The sequence below is a fragment of the Mustela erminea genome, chromosome 2, assembly GCF_009829155.1.
Source record: "Mustela erminea isolate mMusErm1 chromosome 2, mMusErm1.Pri, whole genome shotgun sequence".
In the NCBI taxonomy this organism is placed as follows: domain Eukaryota; kingdom Metazoa; phylum Chordata; class Mammalia; order Carnivora; family Mustelidae; genus Mustela; species Mustela erminea.
In genome coordinates, this window is record NC_045615.1 from 34431571 (window position 1) to 34446599 (window position 15029).

Consider the following 15029-nt stretch of genomic DNA (forward strand, 5'->3'; position numbering starts at 1 on the left):
GTACATATACCCACACAATAAATATTCTTCCTCAAATAATTTCTTAAATACTGCAGAAAATCAATTTTATTAATTATGTTTCTTGATAGGAAAATAGACAACTGTACTAATTTCATCAAAGTCCCTGAAAACACTCATGGGTGGATAAAGTGCAGAATTACATTAGACTCTGGGAATATCAGGGTATGTATTTTGATAAAAAAACAATGTATTGATTGCTATGATATTTCTTGAATAAATAACTTTGTTTATGAAAATATTTTTATCCAGCTTAAGAAAATTTGGGCTTAATTTAATTTGTCTATTTCTTTGTACAGGTAAGTCCTGATGGCTGTAGGTGACACATGTGGACAGGATGTGAATAATGACCTTTCTAGATGACTGATTGCTTCAGTTCACTAAAAGTGTTTGTTTACAAGTTTAAGCAGTCAGGAATCTGGCATGGCAGCCCCCCTTTCTCTTGCCGTCAAGGCCCTTAGAGCCTCAAAGGAACAAGAAACATCACATACTCTGAGAGGATTGCTAAAGGCTATGAAATGCTTCCAGCATACCCCATCTTTCATAGAACAATTGATATATTAGACATAATAAATATTACATAACCTTCAGGATTTGGGCAGTGGAAGTTGAAGCTGAGAACTTTCACTTTTTTTTCATTATTAAATGATTTTTTTTAACCCTGGAATCTCCAACTTCACATAGCTTGATGATGTATTTAAATCATAAGAATGAAGAGGGAAGCTTCCATAGATTTTATAAGAACACGTGAATACTTGATATATACTATACAGCATTCACATAAAAAAATAAGAAAAACAATGTTTACGAATGATGATAAGCATAGCCAGTTTTCACATTTTCTTCCAGTGTTCAGAGCATTTTTTTTCCCCCCTCCAGGACAAGTTTCTGCTGCAGCGACTCCCTCTAGCTGCTCCGTGAACCGAGGAAAGGGAACGGAACACCAAACCCATCCTTTCCAGTAAACAAATGGTAGGGAGCAGGAGGAAAGTTTGGCCAGGGAGATCAAAAGGAGCGGGGATTTTTTTTTTTTGGAGTGGTTGGATAGAGTCATTCCAATCCCAAGTCCCTTCTCCTCCCGCCTCCCCAGCCTCTCCTCTCAATGCTCCTTTGCCCCCACCCTCCGCCCCTGCTTTCTGCCAAAGCTGTGCCAGCAGCGATCTTTAGAGCGCACAGAAACGGCAGTCCCAGCGAAGGGAAAAGCTCAGCCCACGCCAAAAGCATTTAGTTTATTCTGGACCGATCATGAAGTCCAATGAAACCAACGTTGCTCAATAACCTGGATTTTGTCGTCTCGATTGCCTCAGCTGACCCTAGCAGTAAGCCCAGTCAAAGGGGCGGCCCCGCACCTCTCAGGGAGTTGGTATGCAAAATAGTTACGTCAGATGATGGGGGCGGGGCACACCCGGGTTGAGTGGCAGCCGCTTTTGCTGTGGGAGGAGGCGCGAGAATCAGCCTGGTTCAGTGACTGAGACAAACTGGAGGTGAGAGGAGCTGGTGCTGTCCACTGCGCTGTCGGTGCTGAACCTGGGACGCCAGCGGACGGGTTGCTCTAGCACCTCGAGGCAACGCCCTCTTGCACTCTCTGTGCCCTGCGGGACCCGCTTCACCAGCAGGACCATATCAACTTGACAAAGGAGTGTGGTATCCGACGTGGGAGAGAGTCCTCTGTTTGCCACCTAGGCTCCCGTTCAAGCGTGACTTTGGAGATTTCTATAGTTTTAGACCAAACTATTTTCCTCTTTTCCCAGCTGAAACGATCTTTTAGGGTTTTTTTTAAACTATTGTTATTATTGTGATTTATATATCCACACGATTTAGGAATCTTTCTGGGAGACTTTTTCGACTCTTAAAATAAGGTAAGAAAAAGAATATCATAAATTATTACAAATGGGGGGAAATGCAGAGTACTATAATTTAAAAAGCAAGTTGTGATTTTTATAATTTGAAACGGGACTTTTGGCAATGATTGCAATAATTATTTTAATAATTACTACTACTATTTTTATTACAAGAACATCAGTTGGTGATTAAGCACTGAATCCTAGAGGGGAAGTTGAGGGTGTGTATGTGTGTGAAGTTAATGTCATCAGGTTACATCTGGTTTATAAATATAAATATGTGTAGAGCAACACTTCCAGCATGGCTTGAGAAACAAGAAACATTCAATGCAAGCCCCAAATATGTTAGTAAATTACATTAAATAAATCAACCAACAAGTTGTTTAAAACAAATGTAATCTTTAAAAAAATATTTGAGTGGATTAATCTCTGATTAATCAAGATTACTTCTGAGATCTATGGCATAAACTACAAAGTACAGAGTTCTCTTAGCATTTTTGGAGGGGAGGTGGGAGGGATAAAGAGCATTTATACCATGTTGGGTGCATTAGATGTGTTATTATGCAGTAGATCCAAATAAAACTTGTGAAACTCAGTCTCTGAGAATTCTACACCCCAAGGTCATGTGTATTTCCAAGTTGGGGGCTGTTTATTCTGCTATTGACTAGTAAATGTCTTCCACTCCCCACCCCCTCAGGTTAGAGGTGGATGTAAATGGGAAGCTCTGATTTAATAATACAGTATTAGCTTGTATTATAGCCGCTACTGCTGTTGGTAATTGAATGGAACTGGGAAGCGTGGGCTGAGAAAATGTCTCGCTATTTCAGCAATGTTTAACCTCTTGCATGTTTAACAGAGAGCTTTTCTCTACTTAGGAGATTTTCTTTTGAAGCTATGTTCCTTTTGTCAATTGGCAATGTGGTTTGAGTGTGTATGAAGAAAGAATTCAGTACAGAAAACCACTGAACAGTACTTCTCATAGTGAACAATTATTAAATGATGGAAGTTAACTGTGCTCTGTGTATTTCTTATTACTATTCATGACTTTATTTGACAGGCATGATGATTGTGTGAAAAATAGAATTATTAATTTTTGTTTATGTCATTTAGTGACATTAGAATAAGAATAAATGATGGCTGGAAAAATATAGAGGAGAGGTTTACCTTCCAGGGAGAGAGATCAGGTTGCAACTAGACATCCTATCTTAATAGGAGCTTGTAAAATATAAGCTGTTTCAGACTTAATAAGTATCATTCAACTGACTAGGGCTATGTTTTTCAGCATACTCAAGAGTATGTTAATTTAAGTTTATATATTTGGCTATTTAAAATTATCATAAAAATTTCTGCTCTAGTTGCATTACACTTACCAAGTATGAACTTCAGCTTTAAAGTTTATGACTTAAAATAGTTCCTCTGCATAGAGATTTTTCATTTGATTTACAGCACAGTCCTACATGAGAGTGATTGTTACAAGAAATGGATATTATTGCAAACACTACAGGCTAAATGTAAATGCCCTTAACTTGTTCTCATGTTTTACCCCGAGCAGATTGTTCTTTGTAGGATTCCTGTCAGTCATGTGATCATACATTAAATATTGATACAAAATTTTTAAACACTGAACAGGTAGAGAGGCAAAGGAAGATATACGAAACACTAGGCCATGAAACTCCTACCAAACATCCTCCTTTAAATTAATTTAGAATAATTATTTTCTTCAATACATTTTGAAATTTTCTTTTTAAAACTATGTGAGTATAAGCACTCTGACTATGGAATTTCAAACGGCTTCTTTTAATTTCAGTTTTCTTTTCTTTACTGAAATATCAATTTATTTTTAATTTTATAACTTACTGGAAAGTCAAGAACAGAAATAAACACTATGCTCACCTAAATGTATTTCAGTATCTCATTGATTTCTTTTTGCATAAAGTTTTTTAAGATGTGTATCTTTGTTTGAGTATAAACAGCTCCCCTGAACTACCAGTATCAGGAATTCTTTCAGATGAAGTTTAGTGTTGTCACAGGGAGATGGTTAAGCACTAAAATCAAAGCATGCTATTGTCAATCATGAAACTAGTGAAGTAGTTTCAATGAGATTTAACATTTAAAATATTAGAAACATTTTTCTTGATTATTTTTTTACATTATTAGCTTTTATATCTTAGTTCTGAGGTAAGATAAAATTAGATAATTAGATGACCATGATAAGCCCAAACTTAGCACATAGGGGATGCTGTTTGGATACAGAATACAACTCTTACTGTAAACAAATAAAATTGCCAACTTTGAGGACACCTATTAAAGATTTTCAAATGTGGTGACTCTTCATAAATTTTTTGCTACACCAAAAAATGACCATATTTTGGAGTTACAACTTGTCCATGTGAAATTCAAAGGAATATTCAATAGCACTATAGATAGCCTGCTGAAGCATGAAATCATTTCATTGCATAGGTTCTATAAGTACATGCAACAGTTTCTACTCCAAGGTGATGAAGTTTTACCAAATGTATAGAAAAATTACTGAACTAATATAATTATATGTCACATGACAAGCTCAAGTTATCTTTCTTAATTGCATCTTGGTTTCTTAAAACACAGTGAGCTTGTCAAAACTTTAAAAATGATAATACTGGGTAGATGTCTTTTTTTTCTTATAGATAAGGTGAATAACTATGCAGTTTGATAATATTTAAGACAAAGATGAAAGTTTTTTTTTTAAATCTATTAACTAACATTTGCAGTAGAGAATTAAAGAAAATGATAATAAACCAGAAATGTGTTAAAAAGTTTTAGGGGATTGACTTTTTAAAAGTAATTTTTAAATTATACTTAAAAGATTATGCAAATTATAGTTTACTGAGAATTTTCTTTGAATAATAGCAATTTTTCATGTTTAATTCTCATTTATAAATGATTCCAAAACACCTTCAATAATATATTTCTATCAATTCTGCCCCAAACCCAATCCCCCTAATAACTCTAATATTTTTATTACTTAATGTATTATAAAGTTTTAAACCCTCATGTGAACTAATAGGCCAGAAAAAATGCTTCCTGTTGTTAACATTATTGTAACAGCCATGTGACCAATTATCTTACCAAACAGACTTAATCACCTTCTGCTTCAACACCTCCATTGTCCTTTGGGCCTAGACTAGTTAAGGTGAACTGTGGGGTCCCTTGTGGAAAATCCTAATTTTCCCATTAAATTGGTCACCGCAACATTCACAACAAAACAATTGGTCCCTTTGTGCTTTAATCACCTTAGTACTGAGGAAGTTAATATTAGTATAGCAGATGAGAGAGTATTTTTGATAAATTCAGAATTCCAAGGAGTTTTAATATGTTTTTTTAGAGACAGTATTAAATAATAGTATGAGTGTGTTATATAATGAGTATGTATGTGTGTACATTGTGTGTACAGTGTGTGTGTGTGTATACATATATATTTCTTGGTGTACTCTACCACAAACCTGCAGTGGGAATGATCTTAAGCAAGTTCAAGAAATGCTACTTAATACAAAAAAAAAATTCACTTAACAAGCTATAATGCAATATAGATTTTTAGTAGCAAACGTGTCTTTTTGTTGTTATTTTTATTTAGGCTGTTACGCTTTAGTACATACCAAATTTTTGCCACGAAAATGTCATTCATAAGCTCTCATGGTGTGATTGGCAAGGGAAGGGACAACTGGAAATGAAAATTTGCCAGAAATAAGCAGCAGAATTGATGTGTATGTAATAAAGAGTTTATAGTATCACATCGATTCTGAAAAAAATGAGTGCTGATAAAGGATTTGAAAGTTTCTGTCTCTAAAAGAGATACATCGGGTTTACTTCATATACATTTTGGGGAAATAAGCCATGCACTTCTAAGGGATACAGCTGGAATATCCCTATACCTAAGATATTTTGATTCCTTGTATATCAGTATTTTCATGCATAGATGTCATAAAATGTGGGAAGAAGAGCAGCTTCACTCTCAACTTTCTTGCTTTAAAACCAAGTAATTAATATTAATTTAATGTAGCTTTTGGTATCAAATTATGTAAATCTCTAAAGCAAAGTAGTTTCTTAGTGAGTTCATTTGCATGTCAATACGGAGAATATTATTCCAACTCATAACTGGTTCAGCACTGCTAGCAATTCTAAAACACAACGCAAAAGATTTGAAAACACTTTTCTCATTCAGTTTTATTTAAATATATCTATTGAAATTGACAGTTAAGAGAAACTTACTTTAGTGATGTGTTTTTTCTATGTTAGTAGCACTAAGGTAGCAATTAAAACATACATACAGTAGCAATTAAAACATACAGGTCTGAACTACGTTCCCCAAAGATGATGATGAAATGGAAATAATTTGCCTTTCATGATTGGACCACTTCCATGAAATACATTAGGTAGTGTTCTAGTGACCATCAAGGCTTTATCTTTTATAATTTCTAAAACCCTCAAAGTAAAGATGTTTTACTAACATGAAGAGGCAAATGCCCCCATGTACTCTGTAGATATGTGCCCCCTTTTCTCAGACTATAGTAATTGCTGTGATCCGGACATCAACCAGACTCTGAACTGACTCGTTTAGGATTAAGGAGGGGGGTTGCATTCATCTTTCCAAAGAAAGAGAGTGATTTGTGATTAATAAACACATTTGCTGTCTCACAGTAAATTGTGTATTGATACTTGAGCATAAAGTTTTTGAGCCTGGAGCCTTGCTTATGACAAGAAGAAGACAGAAAGAGATACCATTCAAAGTATTAATACATATACATATATTTTATTCACATATATGTACGTATATATTTTATTCATATTAGGCTATTTTATTTACATTAAGTCTAACATTTGTATGACTGAAAAATTCATAATGTCCTCATTTGAGATATGAGAAAGTAGACACTCAGATCAAAATTGTACACCTCTCCAGGCTCTGATCACACAACTAGGAACAGGTAGATTAGACAATCATACCCAACTCATCCCTTTTGCAGCTATACTGTGCACTCCAGCACCTCTGTTTAGGTCAAATATTCAACTGGGTGTGTCTTACTTAAAACTATGCATTTTCTGTGAGACTTTCTTTACTAAACGTGAATCCACCTTTACTCTTTCTCCAAGTCTTTCACTTAATTATTAAGTTATAGAGAAATGATTTTATGGCATTTTTTTTTTAGTATACACACTTTAGACTGCACAAAGGTTTTAAGAAGTTTTTCCTTTGTATTTAATATTAGAAAGATGCTACATTGCCTGATCTCATTGATCATTAATAGCAGTAGGGACAGACAATATTTCCCTTTCCAAGTTAAATAGAATAAGAACAGTAGAATACACTTTAATATGTCTAAAGAGTTCTAGGTTCCCCCCCTAAAAAGTCCTACTGAATATCAAATATAAAGACATCTTGAACTTCAGCCCACTTCAAGCAATTACCACTTGTGTCCTATTCAAACCTTTAGACTAGTTAGCTACTAATATTTTAAATAGACTGTGAGATGAAATAAAGCAATCAAAATAAAAAGAGGTAGTCTAAAGTGGTTCTTGAACACTTAGGAACCAGTAAATACTGCATTTATTGTTTTTTAACTCTATTTGAGGTATGAAGGGAAACATTGACCACTAGCTGATGTTCTTTGTTTTCATAGAGGATTAAGCTCACTGAGTAGGATAAGAGGTGAATACTTCTGGCCATAATTATAACACACTTCTCAGGTGAGCCACAGAGTTGCATCAGATTCCCTAGTGAATCCTCATTACCCAAGTTTTGGGTTGTCCTTATTAAATGGATCCCAAAGGAGATAGAAAAGTTTGATTTATAGAGGAAATTAACTTAATTGTGAAAGACAATACGGCTTTTATTAAATATTTTACATATCAGTTAGCAATATTGGTGCCTGGTATAAAAGTTTTTAATCTTGACATTTCTGAACCATTTTGTACACTATTCATTTGACTCGCTGTTCCTCTTTCTCTGTGGAGCACTGCAGGAAGTCTGTTCACTCCAACAGTTACAATTATTCTCTCTTCACAGATATCTTCCAAATATATAGCTCTGGCCCAGATCTGAACTCCATTAATGTATTTAAAAAGGTCTGCTGGACATTTTAACTCTGATTTCATGGTGACAGCACAAACTCCATGAACTTATCATCTCATCCTTAATGTGGTCTCCCATCCTAATTTTTTTTGCCTGTCAGTTAATGACACACTTTCCTATTCACCTAGGTCTGAAAAACTCACAGGTGTTTTAAACATACATCATTCTTACTATACTATATGCAGGGACTCCCCAAGTTTTGACATTCTTCCCTTTGTTATATAACTTTACCTAATTCCTATTTGCTATTCCTTCATCTTATCACTTTTACCTTGACCCACACTATCCCATCTCAATAGAAATTATTTTGACACTCTCTACATTGATCTCCCTGATTCTTATTTCTTCCTGCAGTGATAATAACAGATCACAAAAATAGAAAGTAATTTTTTAGCAATTCATAGTGTATCATACAATATGCTAAGTATTTATAAACATCATTACATCCTATATGCACAACACTGTATAAGGTAGATAGTGAAAGACCAAAGCTTAAAGAGTGACATTGCCTACAGAGTTGGGACTCGGACCAAGCTCTGTCTGAAACCAGCTGCCTGATTAATATTACTATTTTCACTGATACAGACTTCATATCTCTTCTAGATTCCTCTCAGTTAAAGTAAGCTTTTAGGCTCCATAGCTCAGGGGTTAGAGCACTGGTCTTGTAAAGTAAGCTTTTAACTATCACTGTGTTCTTCAGAAATCATCAGTGGATCGCTACTTTTTACTCTATTAAGTTGAAATTCTCTATTTGTTGTTGTTATTGGCTCTATAGCCTGCAAGTAATCAATTTGATTTTCAATTTTCTCATGGGTGCAATGCACATATGTAAAACAGAGATGGGTCAAAATATAAAGTATGATTCCTTTCCTCTGTACAAAATGAGTGTCCTGTCTGCACTGTTGTGTGTTCAAGAATCTCCACCTACATCTCACTTCTTTATTTCCAGCCAAGTTTTTTAATAATATAAGAGCACATTGTGCTCATATGTGCTTTCCAGAGGTTCCAGTTTTTGTTGCAATTAATGTCAAGTCAGCATCACCTTGGATATCACCAAGATCTGTATTTTTTTCACATGTACATATTTGTTTTATATTGCTGTATAAAAATTGTCATAACCTCAGTGGTTTAAGCATTTATTATCTCAGTTTCCATGAGTCACAAGTCTGGGTTCAGACTAGCTGGGTCCTCTGCTTAGAATCTCACATCAAGTTTTCAGCCAGGAGTAGGATCTTATTTGAGACGAGGTTCCTCCTCTAAGATCACTGGTCATAGGTAGGATTTTCTTTTTCCTTCCTCTTTCTTTCTTTCTTTCTTTCTTTCTTTCTTTCTTTCTTTCTTTCTTTCTTTCTTTCTTTCTTCTTCTTTTTCTTTTCTTTCTTTTCAGCTCAGAATCCATGAAAGTTTATTTTGTCAAGGCCAGATAAAAATTTCACTGATTCCTTCAGTTTCTGATCTATAAATCTGCTTTTAAAGGGCTCATCTCATTAGGTCAGATCCAACTACAATAACCCCGTTTTTAATAACATAAGGTTAGCTGACTTGGAACCCTAATTATGTCTTAAATCTCTCCTCCTTTCCATATAATGTAATAACCACAAGAACACTGTATCATTTTGTCATCTTCCTTTGGTCAAAAGCAAGTTAAAAGTTCTACCTACATACAAGATGAGGGGATTATACAAGACTGTGGGTCATTGGGATGCATGTAAGAATTCTGCCTACTATACCTGACCTAAGTTCTGCTTGAACCTTAGAACCTTTTCTCTATTGCTGTTGTCCCCTTATCTCCAGCATTTATGACCTGAACTATGCAATGAACAGTCTGGTGTGGCTTTTGGATTTTTTATGTGACTTAGGTTGTTCTTCCTAATTAATCTTAAGGTCTTTTTAAAGGAAGAACCCTAGGAATTCCTTCCATGTGTGCAAAACTCTGTGGTTTAAAATTACTTCATTTACATATTATACAGTCCTCATTGAAGTTTATCCTTTATGTCTGCCGCTATTATGTTTTGTACATGTAATTTGTGCTCATGGATTGGTTAATGTTTTTAGATTCTAGGTTTTATTAATCTATTCTGTTTTTATTTATTTATTTTTTTTGCCTTTGGTCTCTGACGAATTGAAAATCACACAAAAGGTTTATTATTATTATCTTATTTATGCAACATAGAATCTTTCCATGCAAATCAGGGATTTATATTTAATATTATGTTTTATATATTATATAGAAAGTGAAAATGGTGCAATAAATTATATTTACTTTGAAAGAAAAACTTTACATTTTAAAAGAATGTCATCTTCAAAAGAATATCACATTTCTGATACTAATAATTTTGTTCTTATTTATTTGGTCTAAAAATTGATAAATATTTAGGTAATTATTTTTATTTACATTTATTATACAAAAAATTTTATTACACTTACATCTTTTATAGTTTTCATACAATTATGGTAATTTTATCTTGACAAAAGCTAAAGAAAATTAACTAGTATGTCAATTCAATTTTAAATTTAATAAACAGTAATTTTCTTAAAAACAGTAAAACATATTTAATAAAAAAATAATCATTTCAATAAATATAGTTAAGTGCTTACTGTGTTTCAGGTGCCCTTTGGGGTGCTGGGAATTGAGTGAGAATGATAGAAAGTTCCTACCCTATTCTTTCTGAGGAAAGACAGACAATAAGCAAACTAATACAGACAGAAGTTCATGTCTGTTAGTAATAAATGTCACCATCAAAAGTTAAACCGGTAAAGGATTACTAAGGAATAGAAGTGGTATCTAAGGTAGGGGTTATCTTGGGTGCCAACTCTGGCATTCTGTGGTACCCATTAAGTAGTTTCTGATAAACTGACATTCCTTATGGATATTGTGAATAATGTTGCAATGAATGTGAGAATGAAGGTATCTCTTTGAGATGCTGCTTTTAATTTTTTGGATAAATAGCCAGAAAGAGTTGGATCAGTGGATCATATGATATTTATATTCTAAACTTTTAAGGAATGCCCATACTGTTTTCCATAGCACCTATATCATTTTACATTCCTGCCAACAATGCACAGGGTTATTGGTTTTTGCTTTTTTTTTTTTCCTTGTTTGATAATAGACCTCCTAACAGGTGTGAGGTGATAGCTCATAGTGGTTTCAGTCTGCATTTCCCTGATGATTAGTGATGTTGAACAACTTTTCATGTACTGTTGGCCATTTATATGTATTCTTTAGCATATCTCTTCCATTTATGAATGTCAAATTATTGTCAAAATCCAAAAGCTCCCATCATGATGAAAATTATTTTTTTTTAATTTTTGATTTTTTTTTGTTGTTGTTAGTGAAAATTAGCATCCTTCTTTGCTTGGCACTACAATATGTTTGAAATGTGTTATTTAGATTAATTTTTCCTTCTACTTTTAAATACACTATACAGAGCAGATATTGCAACCAAATTCTGGGACTTGAAGCTAGTTTCTGAAAACTAGTTTGTACTCTGCATTGTATAGCTTATTTGTTCAGAACTTCACATTCTTTCAGAGAAAACTTAAGGGCTTTAAAATCTACGGTACTTTGAGGCACTGATCCAGTGAGCTGGTATTTATGTCAAGTGATTCATTATCCTAGACACTATGGCATTATTAGGGGAGGAGAAATGCTTAGCATGCCATTTGCATTTGTGCACATGCTTGAGAAACCACAGTGTTTATTAAAAAGTATGACATCATGGGACCATGTAAGGAAAATGCAAAAGAAATGTGATCTAGATACATCCACAACTTTATGAAATAAATACAACAATTAGAAGCACAACATCTCAGTCCTTTGGCGGAATCTCAAAAGTTGGTGCATTTACAAAAAAACCAAAAAGTATGACTTGAAAGAACTTGCACAAATTGTAGCAATGCTTTCCCTAAATTACTTCTTTTGGTGAGATTTCTCATAAAGTTATAATTAACTGAGGTAAAAATTTTTAAAAATGAAGAGAAAAAATTCTAGAAATGCTTTGCATTTTAAGTCTATATATTTACAATTAATGACAACAAAGATTTAAAATAAATACCCTCTATGTTTATTTTCTTTGGACAGGTGTCCTATTTTTTATTTACTGAAGCCTGAGGATGGGGAAAATCTTTCATTGAGTTTGTTTTCCTGTCTGTGCACAAATAGTACAATTTAATTGATAATGTCTGGAGTAGAATTCTGTGCCCAGCTGTGAAAACAACCCTTGATCTTGGCAATCGATTGGACATCTTGAAAATTATATATGTTTTGTTAAAAAATCTCTGTCAGTTTAACAACTGTCTAAAAATCAGTAGAGGGAGCTCAAGAAGGCATTAAGGATATTTTGATACTACCTTTCTTTGTCACTATGCTTTCCCTCAAAAATTGTCTTTTTAATATGTAGGGAATGGATATATCTTTAAGTGCAACATAACCTTTTTGAAATTGTGAGATTCATGGTTATTTAAACACTTAAAGAAGCTTCACCATTTCTCCCAATTTTGGGGGATCCTATTTGTAATAGAAGGTAAACAGGTTTGATTTATAAATTGTTGGAACACGATGAAGACCCCACTCTGTGGTAACAAATCTTTCCTGTCCCACTTTTTAGATCTTAGCACAGGGTCCTTGATCCAGAAAAAAGAACATCAGAAATAGATGCCTAGTATGCTTTAATGCTTCAATACTATAAAGCATTAGTTGGCTTAAATTAAATCTGTGATAGTCTTTTAAAGATTTTATTTATTTATTTGACAGAGAGAGCAGAAGCAGGGAGAGAGTCAGGGAGAGGGAGAAGCAGGCTTTCCGCTGAGCAAGGAGCCTGATGCAGGACTCAATCCCAGGACCCTGGGATCATGACTTGAGCTGAAGGCAGATGTTTAACTGAATGAGCTACCCAGGTGGCCCAAATCTGTGATAGCCTTAAGAATAAGTTGGGTTCTATCCGAAAATGTTACTGGTTATCTTAGATACACTGGACTTAAACATAGGTTTGTGTTCTAGCCAGGACCTGTGGTGGCATCCTTCTAAACTTCCAAAAACCAAAGCACAAAGGTAGAGGACATCCATCCTTAGCAATTCCTAAGCAGTCCTGATGTTTTCAATTAGCAATTTCATACTGAGAGTCAAGTCCCATTTTTATATATTTCATAAATTTGAAATTAGGAAATCTCAGGTTGTTTTTGATTAGGACTTGCTCCACAATTTTCCAGAGTTTTTCTGAAAATATAAAAATTGGTAATTTAAAACATTTTTTCAAATTAAAATTTTAATTTTTTTTCCTCTGCATCAGAAAGTATTAAATATATCCCAAAGTTTCAACTGAAAACTTAGCATGGATTTTTAAGAATGAGTTATTATATAGCAGCATTCTTGAAAAGGAAGGCAAATTTTATTACTAGTAACTTCTTTTTTTTTTTTAAGATTTTAATTATTTATTTGAGAGAGAGAGAGAGGATGAAAAAGAGAGAGTATGAGAGGAGAAAGATCAGAGGGAGACACAGACTCCTTGCCGAGCAGGGAGCCCAATGTAGGACTTGATCCCAGGACTCCAGGATCATGACCTGAGTCAAAGGCAGTTGCTTAACCAACTGAGCCACCCAGGCACCATGTACTAATAACTTCTTAACATGGTTTCAGTGTGATAGTATTATTCTGTCCTGACTAATGATAAATTAATAGATTCTTTTCTTTCATAATGACATTTTTTGGAATTAATTGCCATTTTCCATAGGACAGTTAAAATTTAATAGTTATATATATGATTTATTGAGATCATATTAAATATGCATTTTAGTAAAATTTACATATTATTAATTGTTAGCATGCAGTTTTTACATGAATATTGAGTGATATATAAACTTTGAAAAGGTATATTTGAAATCCATTCGAAGCTTTTGTTGTTATTTTAAAATTTCCCCAGAAGTTGAATTACTTGGTAAAATCAACTGATTATACTTAAGTTTAGAAATGGCTACTGCTGTATTATTTTCTATAATGATTACAATAGATTGAAGCTAGTAATGCTTGAGATATTTGATCATAGTGTTATATCTTATGATTTTGATAATTTGACAGCAAAAAAGGTGTGTGCTCTAGGACTATATATTAAGAATTCTATAATTTTAGTCATATTTTCCATGCAAGCTGATTTTTTTCAGTGTTTAAGGTCTTAAATAAAAATACATTAGGCCCACCACATTTTTCTAGAAAGCACTTGGGTTTCTCAAGTAGGTAAGATTTCTTCAAAGTGACTCATGTCTTGAATATCTAAGATTCTAAACAAAGATAGTATACCAGTGCAATCTTGATTATTCATTATTTTTTAATAAAGAAATTCTACAGTTTTGCAAAAGCAAAATCACCATGCATTAAAACTTTTCTTAATTTAAAGGAAAATAAAACTAGATTTATTTATTTATTTATTTTAAAGATTTATTTATTTGACTGACAGAGATCACAAGTAGGCAGAGAAGCAGGCAGAGAGAGAGGAGGAAGCAGGCTCCCCGCTTAGCAGAGAGCCCCATACGGAGTTCAATACCAGCACCCTGGGATCATGACCTGAGCTGAAGGTAGAGGCTTTAACCCACTGAGCCACCCAGGCACCCCTAAAACTAGACTTACTAATGTAATCTTATCTGGGTTTTTCATTCAATTCTTATAATTAAATGAGAGAGTATCAGGACTTCTATTTCTGATATATTTTAAATATTTTATCTTAGAAATATGTCAGACTAGATGTTATATTGAAACTGACTTACAAATTAAGTAAAATCATAAGGTGTTTTTTTATAGGAACAAAAGTATTCTTTAAAAAGTTATTATTTTTCTAATAAAAATCAAATATGTATGTATCTATACCAATGTATATAAAATATATAGAAAAATTAACTGAATCTACATTGACTTTTGAGAAGAAGGAATCTTTATTATCATCTAATTTAATAATGAGAAAACAGAGATGAATCCATTTAATTTTAATTGAGGTTAGACTCAACTGTGTATGGAGTTGATTCCAGTCACTGCACACTTCCAGATTTTTGTGTATAATCCCGAACAAGATACT

At 33.6% G+C, this 15029-nt stretch overlaps 1 protein-coding gene across 4 annotated transcripts in view; it reads left to right on the forward strand.

Moving 5' to 3' along the window:
- Window positions 1-1198: 1198 nt before the first annotated feature.
- The window catches only part of FSTL5 (follistatin like 5), a 761141-nt gene continuing 747310 nt past the window's right edge, over window positions 1199-15029 (forward strand). For 3 of the 4 annotated variants that reach the window (XM_032332636.1, XM_032332637.1, XM_032332635.1), the window contains exon 1: window positions 1199-1877. The gene's annotated coding sequence lies outside the window, so the exon portion shown is untranslated. The remainder of the gene's footprint in view (window positions 1878-15029) is intronic. The other variant, XM_032332634.1, reaches the window with a different exon arrangement.